The sequence below is a fragment of the Lepidochelys olivacea genome, assembly GCF_965140295.1.
Source record: "Lepidochelys olivacea isolate rLepOli2 genome assembly, chromosome: 20".
In the NCBI taxonomy this organism is placed as follows: domain Eukaryota; kingdom Metazoa; phylum Chordata; order Testudines; family Cheloniidae; genus Lepidochelys; species Lepidochelys olivacea.
Window position 1 is genome coordinate 8322905 of NC_140430.1, and position 23720 is coordinate 8346624.

The 23720-nt window shown below is 49.5% G+C and overlaps 1 long non-coding RNA gene across 1 annotated transcript; it reads right to left on the reverse strand.

Annotated features, from left to right (window-relative positions):
- Positions 1 to 8335: 8335 nt before the first annotated feature.
- Positions 8336 to 23672, reverse strand: LOC311510715. Its single transcript, XR_014709124.1, has 3 exons — positions 23581 to 23672; positions 13394 to 13594; positions 8336 to 9388 (listed from the first exon to the last, which is right to left on the reverse strand). It is a non-coding gene; the product is annotated as an uncharacterized lncRNA (long non-coding RNA).
- Positions 23673 to 23720: the final 48 nt, after the last annotated feature.

Consider the following 23720-nt stretch of genomic DNA (forward strand, 5'->3'; position numbering starts at 1 on the left):
CAATGACCAGTTTATATCCATTTGTTCTTGTTCTCAACAATACCATGTTGGTATTGAGCTTAAATAATTCTTCTCCCTCTCTGGTATTTATTCCTCTGATATATTTATAGAGAACAATTATATCTCCCCTCAACCTTCTTTTAGTTAGGCTAAACAAGCCAAGCTCCTTAAGTCTCCTTTCATAAGACAGGTTTTCCATTCCTTGGATCATCCTAGTAGCCCTTCTCTGTACCTGTTCCAGTTTGAATTCATCCCTCTTAAACATGGGAGACCAGAACTGCACACAGTATTCCAGGTGAGGTCTCACCAGTGCCTTGTATAACGGTACTAAAACCTCCTTATCTCTACTGGAAATACTCCTCCTGATGCATCCCAAGACCGCATTAGCTTTTTTCACGGCCATATCACATTGGCAGCTCATAGTCATCCTATGATCAACCAATACTCCAAGGTCTTTTTTCTCCTCCGTTACTTCTAATTGATGCGTCCCCAGCTTATAACTAGAATTCTTGTTATTAATCCCTAAATGCATAACCTTACACTTCTCACTATTAAATTTCATTCTATTACGATTACTCCAGTTTACAAGGTCATCCAGATCCTCCTGTATGATATCCCGGTCCCTCTCCAAATTGGCAATACCTCCCAGCTTTGTATCATCCGCAAACTTTATTAGCACACTCCCACTTTTTGTGCCAAGGTCAGTAATAAAAAGATTAAATAAGATTGGTCCCAAAACCGATCCTTGAGGAACTCAACTGGTAACCTCCCTCCAGCCTGACAGTTCACCCCCTATAGTTTTGCAAATTTTAGCTTCCTTTGAAGTGTTTTTCTTTTAGTACCTTGTTTGTTTTTAGTTCACTGTGCCAAAGAAAAAAAAGAAAGGGTTTGCTTTCTGCCAACCACGGTTGGGGGTAAGGGGGAGATGACACCCCTCGGCAAGGGTATGCTTGGCTCGCCATGCTTCAAAAAGTACCTTCTCTGCAAAGAATCCATCCCAGTGATGGATAGACATTCACAGTGCATTCGCTGCCTTGGGGAAAAGCACAATCCACAAAAGTGTGGTTGGTGCCAGCAGTTAAATCCAGGTCCAGGAAGGACAGAGTTATGGCTTAAACTCCTGCCCATTGTGTCGGCCCTTCAACTGGCGGAGTCCCAGCGAGAGTTATCACTGCAACCTTCTACGTCGAAGGCAGGTGATCCCAAGGAGACGAGCCTCAAGACCACTAAGAAAAGATCTGAGTGTCCCCATACCAAGCCCTGATCAAGCCAGAAACTGTCTCTGGCTCCACTGATACCGAGGGCAGTGAAGCCATCTAGAGCTGGTACAAGGGCATGTTGGTACCAAACAGAGCAAGTCTGTCTGCCCAAAGACCCAATGGAAAAATAGTACCAGTACCACAGGGGCATGAAAAGCATGAAAGATCTGCCCCAGGGAAGGCTACATTGGCATGGTCATCAGCACTGACCCCAGTGCGCGTGGCACCAATTGACCATATGACTAGGGCTGCGTCTTCACTTCTGTTGGTACAAGCTTCTCTGCACTGACAACCAGTCGCACTGACATCCGCACTGGCAGATTTCTGGTGTGCAACGGATCTCTTGGTGTCTGATGCACCGGATTCGCCCCTATTCAGTACTGGGGCTCCAGTGCCAGGCTCTCCCAGAGCATTGGACTCAATGACCTCTCCAGGCTGCACATAGTGAGCAAGAGGACTTGGGTTCCTACCGCTCATCCTACCCACCATACGGGTCTCAATTTCTTCATGAACACGTGGCGTACTGCCCACCCGACCTCAGCTGCCATGGTACCAGCCCCCTGCCCTCAATAGCCATACTGGGACCCCTGGCAGGCTGAGGCAACAAGCTTTCCAGGCCCTTAGTGCAATATACCAACAGGCAAGGAGGTACCTCCTTCAGATGTGGCGTCAGAGGGGTCAGAACCTCCTGAGCAACTGGGGGAGGAAGCTGAAGCTGAGGCAGAAAGGGAAGACACTCTTCAAGCTCGTTTCTTGTCCTCACCTGATGAGGCAGTGATGCCCCCTGCCATCCATGGTAGATGATTTTAAAAAATCCTAGCGGATCTTAAACATAAAAAAGAAGCTTACAAGAAGTGGAAGGTTGGACATATGACCAGGGAAGAGTATAAAAATATTGCTCGGGCATATAGGAATGATATCAGGAGGGCCAAATCGCACCTGGAGCTGCAGCTAGCCAGAGATGTCAAGAGTAACAAGAAGGGTTTCTTCAGGTATGTTGGCAACAAGAAGAAAGCCAAGGAATGTGTGGGCCCCTTACTGAATGAGGGAGGCAACCTAGTGACAGAGGATGTGGAAAAAGCTAATGTACTCAATGCTTTTTTTGCCTCTGTCTTCACTAACAAGGTCAGCTCCCAGACTGCTGCGCTGGGCATCACAAAATGGGGAAGAGATGGCCAGCCCTCTGTGGAGATAGAGGTGGTTAGGGACTATTTAGAAAAGCTGGACGTGCACAAGTCCATGGGGCCGGACGAGTTGCATCCGAGAGTGCTGAAGGAATTGGCGGCTGTGATTGCAGAGTCATTGGCCATTATCTTTGAAAACTCGTGGCGAACGGGGGAAGTCCCGGATGACTGGAAAAAGGCTAATGTAGTGCCAATCTTTAAAAAAGGGAAGGAGGAGGATCCTGGGAACTACAGGCCAGTCAGCCTCACCTCAGTCCCTGGAAAAATCATGGAGCAGGTCCTCAAAGAATCAATCCTGAAGCACTTGCATGAGAGGAAAGTGATCAGGAACAGCCAGCATGGATTCACCAAGGGAAGGTCATGCCTGACTAATCTAATCGCCTTTTATGATGAGATTACTGGTTCTGTGGATGAAGGGAAAGCAGTGGATGTATTGTTTCTTGACTTTAGCAAAGCTTTTGACACAGTCTCCCACAGTATTCTTGTCAGCAAGTTAAGGAAGTATGGGCTGGATGAATGCACTATAAGATGGGTAGAAAGCTGGCTAGATTGTCGGGCTCAACGGGTAGTGATCAATGGCTCCATGTCTAGTTGGCAGCCGGTGTCAAGTGGAGTGCCCCAGGGGTCGGTCCTGGGGCCGGTTTTGTTCAATATCTTCATAAATGATCTGGAGGATGGTGTGGATTGCACTCTCAGCAAATTTGCGGATGATACTAAACTGGGAGGAGTGGTAGATACGCTGGAGGGGAGGGATAGGATACAGAAGGACCTAGACAAATTGGAGGATTGGGCCAAAAGAAATCTGATGAGGTTCAATAAGGATAAGTGCAGGGTCCTGCACTTAGGACGGAAGAATCCAATGCGCCGCTACAGACTAGGGGCCGAATGGCTAGGCAGCAGTTCTGCGGAAAAGGACCTAGGGGTGACAGTGGATATGAGTCAGCAGTGTGCCCTTGTTGCCAAGAAGGCCAATGGCATTTTGGGATGTATAAGTAGAGGCATAGCGAGCAGATCAAGGGACGTGATCGTTCCCCTCTATTTGACATTGGTGAGGCCTCATCTGGAGTACTGTGTCCAGTTTTGGGCCCCACACTACAAGAAGGATGTGGATAAATTGGAGAGAGTCCAGCGAAGGGCAACAAAAATGATTAGGGGTCTAGAACACATGACTTATGAGGAGAGGCTGAGGGAGCTGGGATTGTTTAGCCTGCAGAAGAGAAGAATGAGGGGGGATTTGATAGCTGCTTTCAACTACCTGAAAGGGGGTTCCAAAGAGGATGGCTCTAGACTGTTCTCAATGGTAGCAGATGACCGAACGAGGAGTAATGGTCTCAAGTTGCAGTGGGGGAGGTTTAGATTGGATATTAGGAAAAACTTTTTCACTAGGAGGGTGGTGAAACACTGGAATGCGTTACCTAGGGAGGTGGTAGAATCTCCTTCCTTAGAGGTTTTTAAGTCAGGCTTGACAAAGTCCTGGCTGGGATGATTTAACTGGGAATTGGTCCTGCTTTGAGCAGGGGGTTGGACTAGATGACCTTCAGGGGTCCCTTCCAACCCTGATATTCTATGAAATCATTATAGGACTTAGCTCAGAAGGTGGCAGAAGCCCCGCAAATACAGCTGCACCAAGTTACTGAGCCTCACCACAAACTGGTGGACATTCTGCACTCTTCCACCTCTGCCAGAGTGGCCCTTCCAGTTAATGAGGTGCTCCTGGATCCTGCCAGAGTTGTATGGCAGATCCCTGCATCCATCCACCAACATGTAAGCGGGCGAGCAAAAAGTATTATGCATGGAATTTTTATTTTCCTACCCCACCTCCAAATTCCATCACTGTGGATGTGCTCAATTCTAGTTTACCAGTTTAAATCCACCCCGTATGACCAAGACAGGAACCACTTGGACCTGTTTGGCAGAAAAGCATATTCATCAGCCACTCTTCAGTTCCAGGTGTCTAATTACAAGGTCGTGTTGGCCAAATATGACTACCAGAACTATGTGGAACTAGGTTCCTTTATTGATCAGCTCCTGAACTCCCACAAAGACCAATTTATGGCAATAATTAACAAGGGCCAGCCGGTGGCAAAAAATCCGTCCAGTCTGCATTTGAACGTGTCACCTTGTCTGCCATGTCTATTTCTATGGCCACGGTTATGAGAAGGGCTTTGTGGCTAGTTGTTCTGCTCCCTAAAGAGTTCCAAACCATGGTGGAGGACCTTCCCTTTGAGGGAACTAATCTGTTTGCCGAAAAGACAGATGTGTCTCTTCACATGATTCAATCCTTCAATGATTCTACACAACATTGAAGGATTCTCGGGTGACCCTTTGTCCCCCAGGGATATACATGCTGGCCTATAAGAGAAAATGCAGTCTTCGGCTGCTGTTTACGCCCCAGTCATCACAGTACATGCCTCAGTACTCGTCGCAGAGCTCTTGGGAGCCACAGAGTAAGAAATCAAGGTTCCCCAAGCAAAAGCAATCAGGAACACAACTGACTTCATCTCAGCCCTCAACCTTGAAGCAGAAGTTTTTAGGGGTTTGTTGAGGTGCTTGTAGTACACTGTCCTTGCCACCTTATGGTGGGAAACCCCACCCCTCCTTTTGGAGACCGCCTTACACCATTCCTCAGCACCTAGGAAGAGAGAACCTCCGACAAGTAGGTGTTGGAAATCATCCAGAATGGATATGCCATTCACCTCCTCCCTTCCCTCTCCCAAACACCCTTCTCTGTCCCTCTTCGGGGATCCACCTCATGCGTCTACTATGTCAAGAGGTAAACAGTCTCCTCAGCGTAGGGGATATAGAACCTGTGCCCGTACATCTCAGAGCCAAAGGCTTTGACTCTTGTTACTTCCTGATACCAAAGAAAAAGGGAGGACAGAAATTCAAGATGGTCACCCCATCAGTGATCATCCCAATTTGTTTTCGGCTCTTGACCTTCAAGACTCCTACCTCCACATTTTCTATCATACCAGATCACAGGCGTAAGCTCAGATTCATGCTGGGCCAGGACCACTACCAGTACAGAGTGTTCTCTTTCGGCCTCTCTTTGGCTCCCAGAGTGTTCTCCAAGGTCCTCTTGTAGTAGCGGCCCACTTATACTCTCAGGTCATAATGATTTATCACTACCTAGATGATTGCCTTCTCAGGGCATAGTCCTGCACAGAGGCCCAACAAGTCACTCAGACCACACAGGACATGTTTCTGAATTTGGGCCCACAGATCAATGAACAAAAATTGACCTTAACGCAGGCTCAAAGACTAGAATTAATTGGAGCTGACCTCGACTCCATTCAGGCGAGGGCACTCCTCCTATATCACAGATTTTTCAGTTTCTCCTCGTTGATGGAGACAATACAATCCAGTTCCCAAATCTCGCCCAGACATTGCCTTCAGCTTCTGGGGCACATGGCCGTGGGCACATCGGTTATTGCTCATGCCAGATTACACATGAGATGCCTCCAAGCACGGTTTGGTTCAGTTTACAGGCCGAATAAAGACAATATGGGCAAGCTTTTATCAATGCCCACCAGCGTCAAGCAACAGGGCCCCAATCCCAATTGCAGCCTTTAAGTGCTTGTGTAACGTTAATAAAGAAAGCAGAAGAATTTGTGGAAGGATCCAGTAAACATCTGTATGGGAATCCTGTTTGCTCAGTCTTCCCCATCCCTTCTGACCACCAACGCATCCCTCATAGGATGGGGAGTGCGTCTCAAGGGTCACACGATACAGGGCAAATGGTATCCAGGAGAGACGTACCTCCACATATACTTGCTTAAGCTCAGAGCAGTGGAAACGTGTGCGCTCACTTCCTCCCACTGATCATGCATCCGAAGGTCACGACGGACAACATGGCCTGCATGTACTACATAAACTGACAGGGAGGCACCAGATCTCATTCTCTGTGCATCTAAGCATTGAAGCTATGGAACTGGTGCCTCTCCCACAATATCCTAATATTAGCGGCCCACCTACCGGGAATACACAACCCGATAGCTGATAGTCTCAGCCACAAATTCCTGCAAGACCATGAATGGGAAATAGTCTGCGATTCTACACAACATATTCTGACAATGTGGTACGCTGGCAATTGACTTGTTTGCTATTCATTAGAACAAGAAGTGTCCACAGTACTGCTCCAGGGCGGATATTGGATGATGTTCCATGGGAGCTGCTCTTCCCCTTCCTTGGGATAAGGGCCTTCTTTATGCCTCCTCCCCCTTCCCTCTATTGCTGAAAGTCCTGTTGAAGATGAAAAGGGAAAAAGCAAACATCATTCTGATCACCTCCACCTGGCCCAGGCAGATGTGGTACCCTTACCTGTCACAATTGGCATGTCCACCGATAACTCTACCAATCACTCCTTACCTCCTGTCGCAGAACAAGGGTCACACCCTCCACACCAATCTGCAAGTCCTTCAACTCAAAGCATGGCTCCTTCATGGTTCCAACACATAGAAACATCTTGTTCTGAGGAGGTGCTATTACACAATAGAAAGGGCACTGCTCATCATATCTACCTTCAAAAATAGAAGAGGTTCCAGATCTGGTGCCAAACCAAGGATGTCACTCTAATTCAGCCACAGGTGGTCCTAGACTACCTTAAAGAAATTGAGTCGCTCTATTAGCTTGCTGAAGGTTCATTTAGCAGCAGTTGCAACCTCCCACCAGCAGGTAGAAGGCTACCCAATCTTCAACCACCCAATTACAAAGAGGTTTCTTAAAGGCATAGCAAACCACAACCCAGGCCCCCCACTCTCCAATGGGATCTCAATCTAGTGATAAAAGGACAGACTAGACCACCATTTGAACCCATGGCCTCTTGTTCACTAACTCACCTTTTCCGTCATCACTTTGGCCAGAAGGATAGGGGAGAGAGCAGCTTCGATGGTGCATCCCCCTTTTACTGTGTTCTTCCCTGACAAGGTCACATGCAGACCACATCCAAAGTTCAGCCCTAAAGTGACTTCTGCATTTCACATGAATCAACTTATTCAGCTTCAACATTTTATCCCAAACCACATGAGGACAACAGGTAAGCCATCCTTCATATGCTCGATGTGAGAAGAGCCTTGGCCTTCTATTTGGACAGAACAAAGACCTATAGAAAATCTCCGAGACTCTTCGTCTTCATTCTGGATAGATCAAAAGGTGCAGTCAGCTCAGTGGCTTTCCACATGAGTTGCTGGCTGTATTAAATCTGCTACCAATTGCATGGGGTAGTACCCCCATCTTCAATACGCACGCATTCCACAAGGTCAGTCTCCTCATCTTTCCCAAGGGTATCCCTATATCAGAGATCTGCAGAGTGCTACCTGGGCATCTGTGCATACCTTTGCAGAATATTATGCCATCCTGGGGAATTTGACTACAAGCGCTCAATTTGGTGCCACAGTACTGTCACCTCTATCAGAACTTGACTCCGAAGTCCCAGCCTCCAGCAGTGGGTACTGCTCAGGAGTCACCTACAGTGGAGCACCCATAGGGACATTACTCGAAGTTACTCACCTTGTGCAGTAATGAGGGTTCTTCGAGATGTCTCCCTATGGGTGCTCCACGATCCACCCTCCTTCCCTCTACTTCGGAGCTTCATTGGTTGACTCTGCGATAGAGAAGGAAGTCCCCATACACACCAGCTTGCCTCATGGCAGGCGGGAATCATGCATGTGCCGGCAGGATGGACTGCTATTGAAATTCTCCACTCAGCAGCACACACCTTTAGTAGTGCACCCATAGGGGAACACATCTCAAAGAACCATTGTTATTGCACAAGGTGAGTAACTTCTTTTACACAGCTCATAATGACCAAGTTCAGAACATGACAAGCTTTCATAAAAGACCTTATGTGATGTATTTTTATACACAATAATATTGTATACAACCAGTTGCTTCAATTACTTATTCCTTCAGATTTAGAGCCCTGTTCTCCCTTTGCAGTGTCTGGATTTGGATTGTCACAACCGGCCAGCCTGATGATATGAGTAGGTGAATGCTTTTTCAACTCTGCTCTTTCTTCCACACTAAACATAGCAAGAAGAAACACTAGGCTTTGAATATTGCAGGGCAATATTTTATTTATCTTCAGATGTTCTTTCTTGCTGTTATCTCTAAAAGGGGGGGGCCTGCTTAGTTGGGTTGATGAGGGTGCTGTGTCCTCCAACATGTATATTTGTAGAACAGATTAGTAGTTGCTTGGTTTCAGGAGCTCTGGCTTTTTGCAATGCAGTGTCTAGATCTCTCATTTGGCCACCTTCTTTAACACTGATGGCTGCACAAGATCACATGGAGCAAAGTTAGTCACAGTGGAAAATGTCATTGTGCATATCTAATACAGTAGCATCTTCTTCATGTCCACTTCTCTCTCCATATCCTTGCCCCCAATAAGAATAAATTATTGGCTACCGCATGTAACTGAAGTATACTTGTATTTTAAATGTGGCATAAAATCATAGAAATGTAGGGTTGGAAGGGAATTCAAAAACTTATCTAGTCCATTTCCCCCACCCCCGACCTAAGAAAGGATTAAGTGTCCCTTATCCATCCCAGACAGATGTTTGTCTAACATGTTTTTTAAAAACCAAAGATGGGATCCCCCAGTGTCCCAAGGTAACCCGTTCCAATACTTAACTATGCTCACCGTTAGAAGTTTTTCCTAATATCTAACCTAAATCTCCCTTGTTGCAAACTAAGCTGATTACTTCTTGACTTATTTGGACATGGACAACAATCGATCATCGTCCTGGGGGTTTTACAAATCTAAGAAGCTGGTATATACACAGGGACCAATGCAACCACCCCCGGAGTAGAGCAGAGAAGCTATTGTACATCATCACAAGTTCAAGAGAGGAAATGAAGAGGACTACTTTCATTGTGTCAAAATGAATCTCAAACTGTAGCTGTTGTTAATCTTCATCAAAGTCACTCTCTTGATCAATCATCAGTGAACTGAAAGAAAGCATAAAGTAATTGCTGGTAAAATTTGCATGTGCCAAACTGGTGAATTAGGCAAATAAGAACAAGTCATTAGTATAGAGTGAGTAAGCTTAAGTACAAACAGTATACATTTAAATACACCTACATGCAAGGTCATACATCTAGGAACAAAAACTATAGGTCATTCTTATGGGATAGGGAACTGTATCGTGGAAAGCTGTGACTCTGAAACAGACCTAGAGGTTGTGGTGGAAACCAGCTGAACATGATAGAATTCAAGATCCTATGAATCATAGAATATCAGGGTTGGAAGGGACTTCAGGAGGTCATCTAGTCCAACCCCCTGCTCAAAGCAGGACCAATCCCCAACTAAATCATCCCAGCTAGGGCTTTGTCAAGCCTGACCTTAAAAACCTCTAAGGAAGGAGATTCCAAACTGAGGGCTGCCGTGAAGCTCTAAGACGAGCAAATCCACCAATAAGTGCAAGACCCACCAAAGTAGAGGAAGAACTTTGTCACATTATGTTTGATGCAATAGAGAAGGAAGAGCCCATGGAGGGATGCAGAGAGCGGGGGTGACATGGTCAAAGTGACAGGTCAGGAAAATGATCTTTACAGCATTGAGAATGGAATATGAGCAGGGAAAGACTGCATTTGTCAAGGCTTGAGAGAGGGGTGTTGCGGTAATCAAGATGTAAGATGATAGGAGCCTGCATGGGTTTTAGGGGTGGGGATGGATAGGAAAGGCCGTATCTTTGATATGTTCTGCAGAAAGAATCTGCAAGACTTAGGCCTGGACTACACGACAGAGTAATGTCAGTGTAAGCTGCCTTACGTCGACCTAACTCTGTAAGCATCTACACTATAATGTTTCTCCTGCTGATGTAAGTCACCCACTACACTGACCTAACAACTCGACCTCCACAAGAGGCCCAGCGCTTAGGTCAAAGTAGTTGGGTTGATGTAGTGTTGACATTGTAATGACTGTTTCAGCTGTTACCCCTGGAAACCGACAGACCGAGTCCTGCCACTCAGGGCAGACAGCCAGAGCCCCTCCACCTGGGGAGCCCCAGGCAGTGCAGCGCTGGCTGTCAACCCCGGGTGGCAGGGCTCCAAGCTGTCAGTGCCCCATAATTAGGGTTGCCAACTTTCCGATGGCAGAAAATCCAACACCCTCTGCCCCACCCCTTCTCTGGGGCCCTGCCCCCTGCTCACTCCATTCCCCCCTCCCCTGGCTCATTCGCTCCTTTTCTGGGGCAGAGGGTTGGGGGCCGGGAGGGGGTGCATGCTCCAGCTGGGGGTGTGGGCTCTGGGGTGCGGGAGGGGGCTCCAGGCTGAGGCAGGGCGTTAGAGTGCGGGAGGGAGTTTGGGTGCAGGAGGGGGCTCTAGGGCTGGTACAGGGGGTTGTGGGGTGCAGGCTCTGGGTGGCGCTTATGTCAGGCAGCTCCCTGCAAGCAGCCTGTATGTCCCCGTGATTCCTAGGTGGAGACGGGGCCAGGCAGCTCTGCACACTGCCCCCATCCACGGGCATTACCCCCGCAGCTCCATTGGATGCAGTTCCTGGCCAATGGGAGCTGTGGAGCTGGCGCTTGGGGCGGGGGCAACATGTGGAGCCTCCCTGGCCGCCCCTGCGCCTAGGGGCTGCAGGAACATCCTGGCCACATCAGGAAGCCGTGCAGAGCCAGGCAGGGAAACTGCCCGCCCTGCTGCATCACTGGCTGGACTTTTAATGGCCCGGTCAGTGGTGGTTCACCACGGGTGGGGAGATGGGGGAGTTCAGGGAAATCCCTGAGGTTTCAGATTACCCACATCACACGGGCTTTAAGTAAAAACATCAACTCTCCCAAGACTTGTGATAAAATACAAAGAATTGGCAACACTGCTATTTATTTATGCTAATTTCCTTATTAAATTAGTCTTTAGGGCCCCAATTCTGCAAATACTTAAAGCAAGGATTAACTTTGCTCATGCGAGTAAAGCAACTGAGTTACCTGGAACAAGAAGGATGTGGATAAATTGGAGAGAGTCCAGCGAAGGGCAACAAAAATGATTAGGGGTCTGGAACACATGACTTATGAGGAGAGGCTGAGGGAACTGGGATTGTTTAGTCTGCAGAAGAGAAGAATGAGGGGGGATTTGATAGCTGCTTTCAACTACCTGAGAGGTAGTTCCAGAGAGGATGGTTCTAGACTATTCTCAGTGGTGGAAGAGGACAGGACAAGGAGTAATGGTCTCAAGTTGCAGTGGGGGAGGTTTAGGTTGGATATTAGGAAAAACTTTTTCACTAGGAGGGTGGTGAAACACTGGAATGCGTTGCCTAGGGAGGTGGTGGAATCTCCTTCCTTAGAAGTTTTTAAGGTCAGGCTTGACAAAGCCCTGGCTGGGATGATTTAATTGGGTATGGGTCCTGCTTTTGAGCAGGGGACCTGCAATGTCCTCCTGAGGACTTCCTGAGATGACCTCCTGAGGTCCCTTCCTACCCTGATATTCTATGATTCTAATCCCACAATTACTCTCTTACAGAAGAGTTTTTAGGATCAGACCCACACAGTGAAACTCACCTCTGTGCAAAGGAGGCAGCACAAGGCTGAGGCCTCAGTTCTCTCCCTCTAGGCCTAGGCACTTCTCTGGTCTGAAGCAGGACTTAAGTGGTGCCTAGGTCTGGTGCTAGCCCCTCTACAGAGAGGTAAGAATTTCACCCTCCATATTCCTGGGTCCCAGTCAGCCCTGCTCTCTGAGGCCTTTGGGGCTGCACTATGTGGTTTGGGCACAAGTCCCTGGACAGCTGGTAAAATCCATTAGCAGGTCCTTGGGGTGGTAACTGGTAGCTGCTCACATCAGGAAGGCGAGGGCTGTATCTTGACAGCTGCTACTCTCAAAACCCATGTGGGTCAAGATGCTTGTTAGCTTGCCTTAAGTGAGCAGAATCTATAAATACTGATTCAAGGGAATGATCCTGCATCTCTGGCCTGATGAATTCTGACAGGGTGGAATTCTGAGCAATTGGATCGAGATCCCTAGAGCCATTCTGGGTAACCCTGAGAGACTAATGGAAATCAGCAAATTACTACACCCCTGCTGTCACATTGGCCTTACAAACGTTGATTCACCTGTGATGTGATTTGCTTGCTTTACCTACTCAATAACTCTAAAAAAAAAAGAAAAGGAGTACTTGTGGCACCTTAGAGACTAACAAATTTATTTATTTTAGTCTCTAAGGTGCCACAATTACTCCTTTTCTTTTTGCGGATACAGACTAACACGGCTGCTACTCTGAAACCTGTCAATAACTCTAATTTCCTTTCCTTAGCTAATAAATCTTTAGTTAGTTTACTAGAGAAACTGGCTTCAGTGTTGTCTTTGGTGAGATCCGGAGTATACTTGACCTAGAGTAAGTGACTGGCCTTTTGGGTCTGGAGGAACCTAATGTGTGATGATTTTTGCTTTTAATAACCTTTTATCATTAAGGTGATCGCTACCAGCGGCGTATTAATGCCTAGGCCAGCAAATATGCAGGGGCAGCATATTTGTAAGAGCAGCCAGAGGCACCAATTTCCCCCAGCACCAGTGGGTGCTCGCGCCCCCCCAGGCCCTGCCCCAACTCCACCCCTTCCCCAAAGTCCCCACCCCAACTCCACCCCCTCCCTGCTCTTATCGGTCCCCTTCCCCAAATCCCCGCCCTAGCCCCGTCTCCTCCCCTGAGCATGCCACGTTCCCCCCTCTTCCCCTCTCCCTCCCAGCCGCATGAAGCTGTTTCGCGCACAAGCGCTGGCAGGGAGTGGGGAGAAGCAGCACCCGGTAGTGTGCTCAGGAGAGGAGGCTGAGTCAGAGCGGAGATGAGCTAGGGCAGGAGGGGTGCTGGGGGGGGGAGAGGGGGCTGCAATTATTTCAGGGCCTAGGGGCAGCAAAATCATTAATCCGCCACTGATGGCTACACTTGCAGATGTAGCGCGCCAGGAGTTAAACCAGCCCTCGGAGACAGCAGCAGGGAAAGCGCTGCTGTGTGTTCACACTTACCCCTTGTGACGGTGGAGCACGTCCACATTAGCAGCTCTTGCAATGCCAGAGAGAGCGGTGCATTGTGGTAGCTGTCCCAGTGTGGAAGTGGCCGCAGGGTGCTTTGGAAAGGGTTTGCAATGCCTCATGGGGCAGGCACAGCATCACATGATGCAGGTTTCCCAATCCCATTGTTCCAGGGGCATCCTCCTAGATTGCCAGCTGTTTTTGAAATGAGGGGGTGGGGAGAGACAGTGTGTTTTGGGGGGCAATGTGTCAGCATGCTGTCTTGTAAGTTCAGACAGCAGCAGGGGGAAACCCGCCAGCAGCCCCCACCCCACCCCACCGCCCCCCTCTCTCTCTCTCTGCTGTTTTCTGACAGTCTGACCTGAGAATGGCACTCAGCTGTGACCCATTTTATGCACTGTGACATGTGCATACAGAATAAAGTCCACACCAGTAATACATGCATACAAATAGGGTAATCACATTCAACAAGCAATAACCTTTCCAGTGACACCTCACATACCTTATCTTGCATAAAATACATCATAATTATATCACACGAATATCGCTATCGAGAACAGGGGGTGCGGTGTCACAACCTCCCCTACCAGCCTTGCAGAAGCACAGCCTCCACCTGGGGAGGCACAGGAGATTCCAGTTCAACCTCCTTTGCATTCCTACTCCTTATCACCTGAGGAGGCGGTGGTCTCTGGGGCGTCCTCACCTCTTCAGTAGTTCCTAAAGAGGGTTACTTCCTCTCAGGAAATCCAGGTCGAGGTAGCGCAAGGGAGTTCCCATAGGCTGGTGGATATACTGGGGTCAACACGCCCTTCCCGCACAGCTCTACCCATAGATGAAGCCATATTAGAGCCCATAAGATTACTGTGGCAAACACCATCATCTCTGCTGTAAGGAACTGCCTCTGGGACACATGACCTCCTGCACATGTCATCTAGCATGCCAGACTTCATTTCAGAAAGTTGTAGGACTGGTTAAAGTCAGTCACTCTCTGGCTCATCACCCATTGGACATGCTCATTCCAATGTCTGGACAGGTTATATCCCCAAATGGCAAGTCCTTTCTCTTCTTGGGATTTGAATATGGTGTTACTAAAGTTGAGGGCTCCACCCTTTGAACCGTTGGCTACCTGATCTTTACTTCACCTATCCATGAAAGTAGCATTTTTGGTATTGATTACCTCTGTGAGAAGAGTGGGGAAAATACAAATATTGGTACCCTTCTTACACAGTCTTTTCTAACGAGCAAAGTTTACTAACATCCTCAGCCAAAGTTTCTGACTAAAGCAATGTCTAAATTCCACCTCAATCAAGTTTACCAACTTTCTTTCCTAAAGTCTTATTCTCATAAAGGTGGAGAAAGACTCCTTAGCTTGGATGTCAGAAAAACATTAGCTTTTTACTTGGACAGAACCAGATTGTTTAGATTGTCATCTGAATTGTTCAGATTGTCATCTGAATTGTTCATAGCATTGCAGACAGGATCAAGGGCCTTCCAGTTTCTATTCAGAGGGTCCGCTCATGGATTTCCTTCTGTATGCATATGTGCTATGACATTACCAATGTAACCCTGCCCGGAAGGGTGATCAACAAGATGTCAAGCAACTTTTGCAGCTTTTCTAGCCCAAGTGCCTTAGGCTAGAAAACAAGACATTTGTAAGGCTGCAACTTTGTCATCGGTACACACCTTCACGATTCATTCAGCACTTCAGAAACAATGCCAAGTTCAGATGAGTAGTCCTTCAGGTAGACTCAAATCCATCTTTGGATTGAACTATTTGAGTCAACTTGAAGTGGAATGGACACTGCAATCACTTGAAGAACGGTTCCTAGCCTGATCTGGAACTGTTGTTCTTCAAGATGTGCTGCACATGTCCACTCCAGGACCTGCTATTCTTCCCCTTTATATTGGGGTCTGTCCAATAGGAAGGAACTGAGAGGGTTTGGAGGTGGCTCCACCTGTTATTCAGAGCACAGCAGCTCAAGGCTGCAGATGGTGTGTGCATGCCACCACGATGGGTACCACTAAAGGAAAAATCTCTGACTCTGGTGCACACAAACCTGAAGTGGAACTGACATGTGCAACATCTAGAGGAACAACAGTTACAGAACAGGTTAGTAACTGTTTTATTGACTGCCCAAGAACTAGGTTAATGAATAGCTAAGTATGAGCGGCACTGCCTCATCCCTTGGCCTACGGATTCCCTCTGGAACACCACCTGCACTTCTCTCTGCCCTGTAACACTGTCATGTCGGATACCAGACCGCTAGAAATCCCCATGGCAACAATAGATCATAGTGCTCCTCTACCTGCAGAATCCACATAACTCATCCCAGAAACAAGGCTGCATGATCCTTCCTATTACAGAGACACCTCCATCCTATCACACTGGAAACTGTAGGAACCCACTGTAAGTAATTCCTGATCCAGTCCATAGAGCTGTCCCTAAAACAGTGCAAGGCAGTGGGCATGCAAGCAGATGAATGAAAGAATATAATTATATGGGACACACCATGGCACATATGGTAAATGTCTTCACAGCAGAGTAAACTGACATTATCTACACCTGAGTTAACTCCTCTGGAGTTAGCCCAGCTCAAGTAAATACAGCCACACTATGAAATACTACTTGAGCTGCACAGAGGGGCTGTGTTAGCAGCTGACAAGCTGTGCTAACTTGAACAGCACAGCCCACATCCCTGACTGGGCAGCCAACTGGAGTTAAAAGCAGCACCACCCTTAAGATGTTTTGTAAGGATGGGACTTGAGTTGGGGCATATTGTATTGATCTTGAAGGCCTGAAGAGTTAAGGTGACTATAAACTCTCTCACTATCCAACATCACATGGTAATAGATAGATTTGGCGGGGGGGAGGGGGGAAGAGTTCTACAGAGACCTTAGTTTACTCGGCAAACACCCAAAAGCATTAATTCTAAAACTGAAAGTGTATTGATCGAACACAAGAAAGAACAAGAAATTAAAACAAGCATTTATATTGAAACAGAAACAATCAAATCCTTTAAAGTCTCTTGTTGGGAGCCAAAATATTAGAGACTTATTTTCAGAACAACCTTTTGTTGGTTAGAAGAGTTAATTTTACTTCCAGTCCTGCTGTGTAAAGGGTATTTACTTCTCCTGTTTCTAAGACAGACAGGCTCAAGGTGGAGGAGAGAGCAGGAGAAAGGTGGGGGAATACAGATTTTATTGATATCTTTGGAATACTGGTCAATCATGAATGGATGCTTTGGCTGGCAGGTCAAGCTTAGCACTTTCTGCTTGGACCCTGTTCATGCTCTAATTGGGGGCATAATCTATTTGGATTCTTGCTCCTTAGACAAGGCACAGTTGTGGTCATCTCATCTCACTACATTAATACAAAAAGCTGAGAAAACGAGAGGGGATAGGACAAAAGAGGGAGGGAAAAAAGCGACACAACAAGGGAAGGGGAAACAATATAGGATCTACCAGCCCTGCAAAGACATGTAAGACAGTCCCACTGATGGGCTGAGGAGGGGATGTCGTGATTGTGTGGTGACTTTCAGCACTCATAGGTGAAAACAAAGTTTCTTCAACAAGAACAAGGCCAGCTGGCCTCCTCCCTCTGCCTGCCCCAGGAAATCGTTAGCCTGGTCTGCTCTGTCTGACTTAAGCTTGAGGAAGCTGAGATAAGTCAAGATGAGTTGCAATGCTGGCAGACTGGGGGATGAGCTGAGGGGAGAAAACTATTTTTCCCCAAAGTCTCTTTTTAGGAACCCCAAAAAGGAGTAAAAGTAGGTGGCATATTTTATCCTCATTGATTTGTCCATCATTTAAATGAATTGTTGTAAGGCCAAACTTGGCATAGGTACCTTTGTTTCCATATTTTCTTGTTTACTAAGTATGATCTGGCATAGTCCTTGAATTGTATCAGTAAGCCCTTGTTGTTTGGACCGCTAGTTTCTCTGTTGGGTTTTCTTGCATCTACTATAATATTTGTCATTGTAAACAACTTGACCTATTGTTCAAAGTATTGTAACTTTTATGAACTTTCACATACTTTTTACAATTGAGCTCATGGCAACTTTGTAGGTCCAATAATCATAACAGTCAACACTTGAATTTAACTTGAATTAACTCTGCAGCAAAGACAAGCCCTTAGACATTCCCCATGTCTCCTAATTACAGGGCAGTCCTAACTGAACCATACTTACAGTATAGCCCTAGTGGCGTTTTCAAGCTCCACCAGCAGAGTCAAGGTTGGGTGAGGGCTGCTATGCACCTTACCTCTTTATTTTCTGGTTTTCAGAGATTTAAATCTAGTTGCACTCAACATTCTAGATGGGTACAAGGCACTGCCAGCCAACCATAACTCCTTATTAACCAAAGTTCCAGGTAGTGAATGGAGATCAGATCTCTGCTCCCAGTTCTGCCCCATATTTCCTCTATAACCTTTTCCAAGTCACTTACATTCCCTGTCCTTTGGTTCCCCCACCTGGAAAACAGGCCCATACACATTACCCTGGACCAAAGGGTGTTTGGGTGGCGAACACAGCAGGAGAAGTCATTGCACCAGATCCTAGAGCCTCCTTTCATTTTGAAATATCCTGTATGGTTCACAGGCCAATGGTAGAAATATCCCCAGCACCAAGGGTGCTTCTCCATCAGCTTTGTTGCATCTAGTTTTTAAACAGCAATTCCTGAGACATTGGATTATTCCTGCCTTTGAAAATTGTCTCCGGTTTGAGCCAACTATCAATCCCACTGTAAGGGTGTCGTGGCTTGGTCATGGGCATTCAGACCTTGTAGTCAGTGTCAAAGTCTGCAGCCAGGAGACAGGAGTCAAGAGCCAACTGGGTCAGGATTTCGGGAGGTCAGAAGCAGGAGACAAACTGGAGATTGGAACCACAAGTTGGGAACCACAGTCAGGCCAGGTCAAGCTGCCAGGGGGTCAGAGACAGGAAACAAGCTGGAGGCCAGGAACCTCAAGTCAGATGCCAGGAGTCAAGCCAGGATATCAGGCAGCATGGGTGGGAAGCACAAGGCACACAGTCCAAAGCAGGGTGAAGCCCGGTTGTTCAGACAGCTTCCTGTTCCTGCTGCTGGCTTAAGCAGGGCCAGTTGGCCAATTAGGCGCTCTGGGGCTCCACCAATCAGACATCAGAGATGGAGCCTCACACTGGAGCTGGGCTTGGAGTGTGGCTGCTCCTATGGACTTGAGTTTGAGACCGGTGGTTCATGACCCATGGGGTGTTTCCACAATTTTCATCATTATCTTCAGAACCCCTTTGTTTGTCAACAAGCGGGAGCCCTAAAGTAAGGGGGAAGCCCCTTTTCCTCTGCTTCTTGGTTTGGGAGACCTCCCCCCTCAGAGCTCGCCTGTTACAGAAGTGCTCTCTATATGTATATAAGTAAATAGTGAGTTCAGGTACCAGTAGATGGCATTCAGTAGATGGGGTGCAGGCTCTGGGCAGCACTGACCTCAGGTAGCTCCCAGGAAGCAGCATCATGTCTCTCCAGCTCCTAGGCGCAGGGGCAGCCAGGGAGCTGCGCAGGCGTCACCATTGGTTCCCTGCCAATGGGAGCTGCAGAGCTGGTTCTCTGGTGGTGCCTGAGCCGGTGGCAGGGGCAGCACGCGGAGACCTCCTGGCCGCCCCTGTACCTAGGAACCAGAGGGACATGCCAGGTGCTTCTGGGAGCCCTCTGCTGCAGCCAACCAAACTTTTAGCAGCCCAGTCAGCGGTGCTGACCAGAGCTGCCAGGATCCCTTTTCGACCGTCCGTTCCGGTCGAAAACCGGATGCTTGGCTACCCTATCTCTGGTTGGCTCAGCTCTCAGAGGGTGCGTAGGGTATGGCGTCCCAAGTGGGTTGCCAATAATGAAAACTTCCTACACAGCCTCAGAAACAGATACTAAGCATGTCAGATAACTACCACACCTTGTTCTGGGAATTTCTGGATCCGTCTAGCTGAGGTGCCTGCTCTCTGGACATGTGCAAATGGAGAAAAATTTTAGGCCCTGTTGAACTGGGAAGGACTCAGACTGGTGATCTTCTGGAGAAAGTCTCTCCCTTTAGCCATCCAGTCCTCTGCTGAGTGTTAATTTAAGATTGGGGTCCCATAGTTATACAGACAATATAGTAATCAAAAGCCTGTTACAAGAATGATAATGCTGGAAAGTCAACCATTCAGAAGTTTGAAAATGCCAGAATTGAGTTTACCCAGGGAGCTCTAGGGATGAATTTCCCCACTGCCTGCAGATCAACCCCTCCTCTGCTTCCTGCTTGGGATCTGGGAGCCACAGTTAATGCTGTGGTAGAGATTTCCCGAGGCACTTCTCTCCCCACCCCCACCACACATGGCCAGCAGACAGCCAATAGTTAATACCATAGCTGTGGATAGCTATAAGAGGCCACATATTAAAGGTCTCCTGCTCAGATTGGCAAACACATAGCGGTGTCTCCATTTCTTCCTCCTGAACACAGGCACAGAACTTGAGCCCGACCTTCCCGGTGGCATGACTATGTTTGCACTTGAGGATCAGGGGCACAGCTGATCCTGTGAAAGATCATGGATCATTTTAGGGAGACAGACCAAACAGCTGGAGTCCTTCAAAACAGTTATTAGACCCAAGATGTTAGGGACCAGATTGTAGCCAGCTTGAGAGTGGATGTATAATGGGGAGGAGGAAAGGGAGTTCATGTTGTGCCCTCAATGTCGATCTCAGCCACACCTGCAGGCCTGCTCTTGGCAGCAGATGGGGCAATGGCTATCTCCACACTGGCCAGCAGAGGGCATGCTGTGCCTGGGCATGAGAAAGAGGAGTGGGTACGGTTGCCAACGCTCCAGGATGGTCCTGGAGTCCCAAAGAATTAAAGATTAACATTTAATTAAAGATTTCATCATGTGATGAAGCCTCCAGGAATACAGCCAACCAAAACTGGCAACCCCATGAGTAGGTGCTCTCTGCCTTTGCATCTGGGCAGCATGGTCTGCCTGAATCACCGTGACTGCTGGGGCTCCTGATGGGGAAGTGAGGTGCCGCCCCATGCTCAGCACAGGGCTCTGGCTGACAGGATGCCTACACCAGACCCGAAAGGTGGAAACTTCGCAACGCAGCCATGGTGGCACAAGAAGCAAGCTTCCTCAAGTACAATCCTGTCTGAAATTGTAGGTACATCCTCAGGACAGCTAGCCTCTACTGCTACCTGAGCTACACTGCTCAATCAGCACTAATGCAAGTATGTCTCCTTCAGCTGGAAATGCCATTTTCCAGCTCTGGTGTAGACATATCCTGAGAGGTGTGAGCCGGGACGGATTAACTTTTTGTGGGCCCGGCGTCAAACATATTTGTGGGCCCCCATTGGGGAAATAGGGCATGTGATGGGGGGCGGTCCACAGAGCGAAGGGCCGGTTGGGGGCAATGAGGCACAGTGCAGCGGGAGTGGCCCCACTCAGCCCAGCACAAGGGCATTGTTTACAAACCCACAACTGCTCGACATATACTGGCCTGCCCAGCCCTGCCAACATGCCCCTTCCACACTGCCCCCCTGCCGAGTGCCCTGCCCTTATGCCCAGCATCGCCTCACCCAGAGACTTTCCCCACGGATCCCTATGCCCAATGCCCCTGGACCCGCTATGCCAGCAGCGCCTGCCCAGAGACCCCTCCCGCTGACCTCCCACCACAACTGCACAGCACTCTGCACACCATACCTCCTGCCTAACTCCCTCACCCACAGATCCCCTACTGTCCAGCATCCTCTTCACAGTCCCACCATCACAGCTGTACAGCGCCCCATATTCCTGAGGGAATTCTGCATCGAATACTGTGCATATTTTAAAATTCTGCAAATTTTTTTTTTGTTTACAATAAATAAATGTGGAAGCTCCACCATGGCAGTGGCGAGCACAGGCCACTGCAGTGGGAGAATACCCTGCAGCCTCCCACGCCCCCCTGGGACAGGGACTTGGCAGTGAGGCTTAACCTGACCCTGACACAGCACAAGGGCCATGTCTGCCACAGAAACACCCTGGGGCCCTGCTCCTTTTGCATCAGGCAACCAGATGTGGGCAGGGAGGCTCAGCCTGGCAGCAGGATCCAAGCTCAGAGGGACTTAGTGTGGGGGGGATCCACATGGGGGTAAGAGGGTTCTGTGTGGAGCAGTCTGGGTGTGGGCAGCTCAGTGGGGGATCTGGATGCACAGGGAGGTTCCAGGTGCAGGGGCAATGGGAGTCTGCAGTGGTGCTAAGTGAAAGTGGTTGGAGCTCGGGGGTGGGGTGGGGTGGGGTGTGTGTGTGCGTGCATGCAGGGGAGGTGGGTTTCATTTAGGTTGGAGTCCATGTGTAGGTAGTTGGGGCTCAATGGGGAGGTGTATCAGGGTGGTACAGATGCAGAGGAGGTGGGCTTGTCAGGGTGAGGGTTTGATGGGCCTGCTTAACAGGAGAGCCCCAGCTGCTGCCAAGGGGATCCACATGCTGGGCCCCCACTTCTCCTATCCCCTTCTCTTCCCCATCCCATCATAGTACTGACTTTTGGTTTTGCCAGTGGGTGATTAAGGCACAGGCCAGGGGGCCAGGTGTTCTGGGTTTGGTTCTCTGCTCTGTTACAGACTCCCTGCTTAGCCTTGGGAAAGTCACTTCACCTCTGGATCCCACCCTAGATCCCCAGCCCTAGATCCCACCTGCCAAATGGGGCTAATGCTGACCCTGCCTCTTAAGTTAAATCCATTCATGGCTGTGTCATGATGGGGGAAATGAACATACCAAGGTTGGTAGATTTGGGCTGAACTTCTCCACAGCCTGAGAATGAGAGCCAGCTCCACATAGGGGGAATTGGGAGAGAGAGGGGCTCAGGCTAGCTCTGCATAGAGGGGGCTTGGGGCTTCAGCCCTGCAGTTTCTGCCACTAGGGCAGCTGGGGGCTTCAGCCCTGCAGCTCCTGCCGGGGTCTGGACTTCTCCCCACCAGCACAGCTCCTGCGGGGGTCAGGGCTTCTCCTTCCCCTAAACCACCACTGTACCCACCAGCCCTAGGCAAGCTGGGCTCACTTGGGTCACCTGATGGCTGCTTGGCTGGATTGGAGGAAGAAACCCTACAGGTGGATGCCATAGCCACCAGCCCAAGAGGTGTGGGGCAGTTCCGGTGAGCAGGGACGGGGACTTTGGGAAAGAGGCGGGGAGGGGGTAGAGCAGGGGCGGGGCAGCTCCCAGCCAGGGGACTGGGCTGGCCGGGGCCCCTCCTGACTCTGGGCCCAGTGCCATGCCACCATGGTAAACCCGGTACTGGGTGTGAGTAAGCCCTGGCTACCAGGGGCCGCAGCAATCTGGGGAGTGCTGCATACAAATCAATGAAGGGGCATTACACGATACTAGTAGGGGGTCACACCCACAGTGCCAGAATAGACGGATCTTTCTGCTAAAATGATCAGCAGTAAAACAGTTAACACAGACATTTTGTACCATTATCAGACTTCAGAGTCAACAGATACTGGGCAGACCAGAAAGTGGAAGGACTAACAATTCTCCAGAGCAAGTGATTCAACCAACAGCACTGGGGGAAGAGAATCTTCTCCCCATGCAGTGGATGATGCGCTATTCACATGAGAGCTCTCCCCTCATTTCTTCGTGCAGCACACACCTTGCTGCAGGGACATGCCCCCTACCTGCACAATGCCCATCAACTTGCAGAAACCGCCTCCCTATGCAGCGCCCACCCAGCTGCAGAGAGCCACTTTTCCCCTGCTTGCAATGACCAAGTGGCTGAAGAGGCTCCCTCCCACCGTCCGTGCAGTGACCGTCTGCTGCTGAGCTGCCCCTTCCCCCCCGCGCGCCCCCCCCCCCGCGGCAGAGCTGCCCCTTCCCCCCCGCGCGGCCCCCCCCGCGGCAGAGCTGCCCCTTCCCCCCCCGCGCGGCAGAGCTGCCCCTTCCCCCCCCGCGCGGCAGAGCTGCCCCTTCCCCCCCGCGCGGCCCCTTCCCCCCCCGCGCGCGGCAGAGCGGCCCCTTCCCCCCCCGCACGGCAGAGCGGCCCCTTCCCCACGCGCGGCCCCTTCCCCCCCCGCGCGGCCCCGCGCGGCAGAGCGGCCCCTTCCCCACGCCCCACAACTGGCTACAGACCCCCAAGAGCGCCCTTCCCCCGCGCAATACCCGCCCTGCCCCGCAGCGCTCCCCTCCTCCCCAGTGCCGTGCAGCGCGCGCGCGCAGAGCGACCCGACCTCTCTCCCACGCGCCCCGCCCGCGCCCGGCTCCTCCTTGGGCCCCGGGCTCCAGGGGCCGGGCTAAGGAAGCGGGGGGGGGGCGCACGTCGCCGGCGGAGGGGGCGTGGTCTGTTGCGCCGCGACGCAGAGCGTTGCGC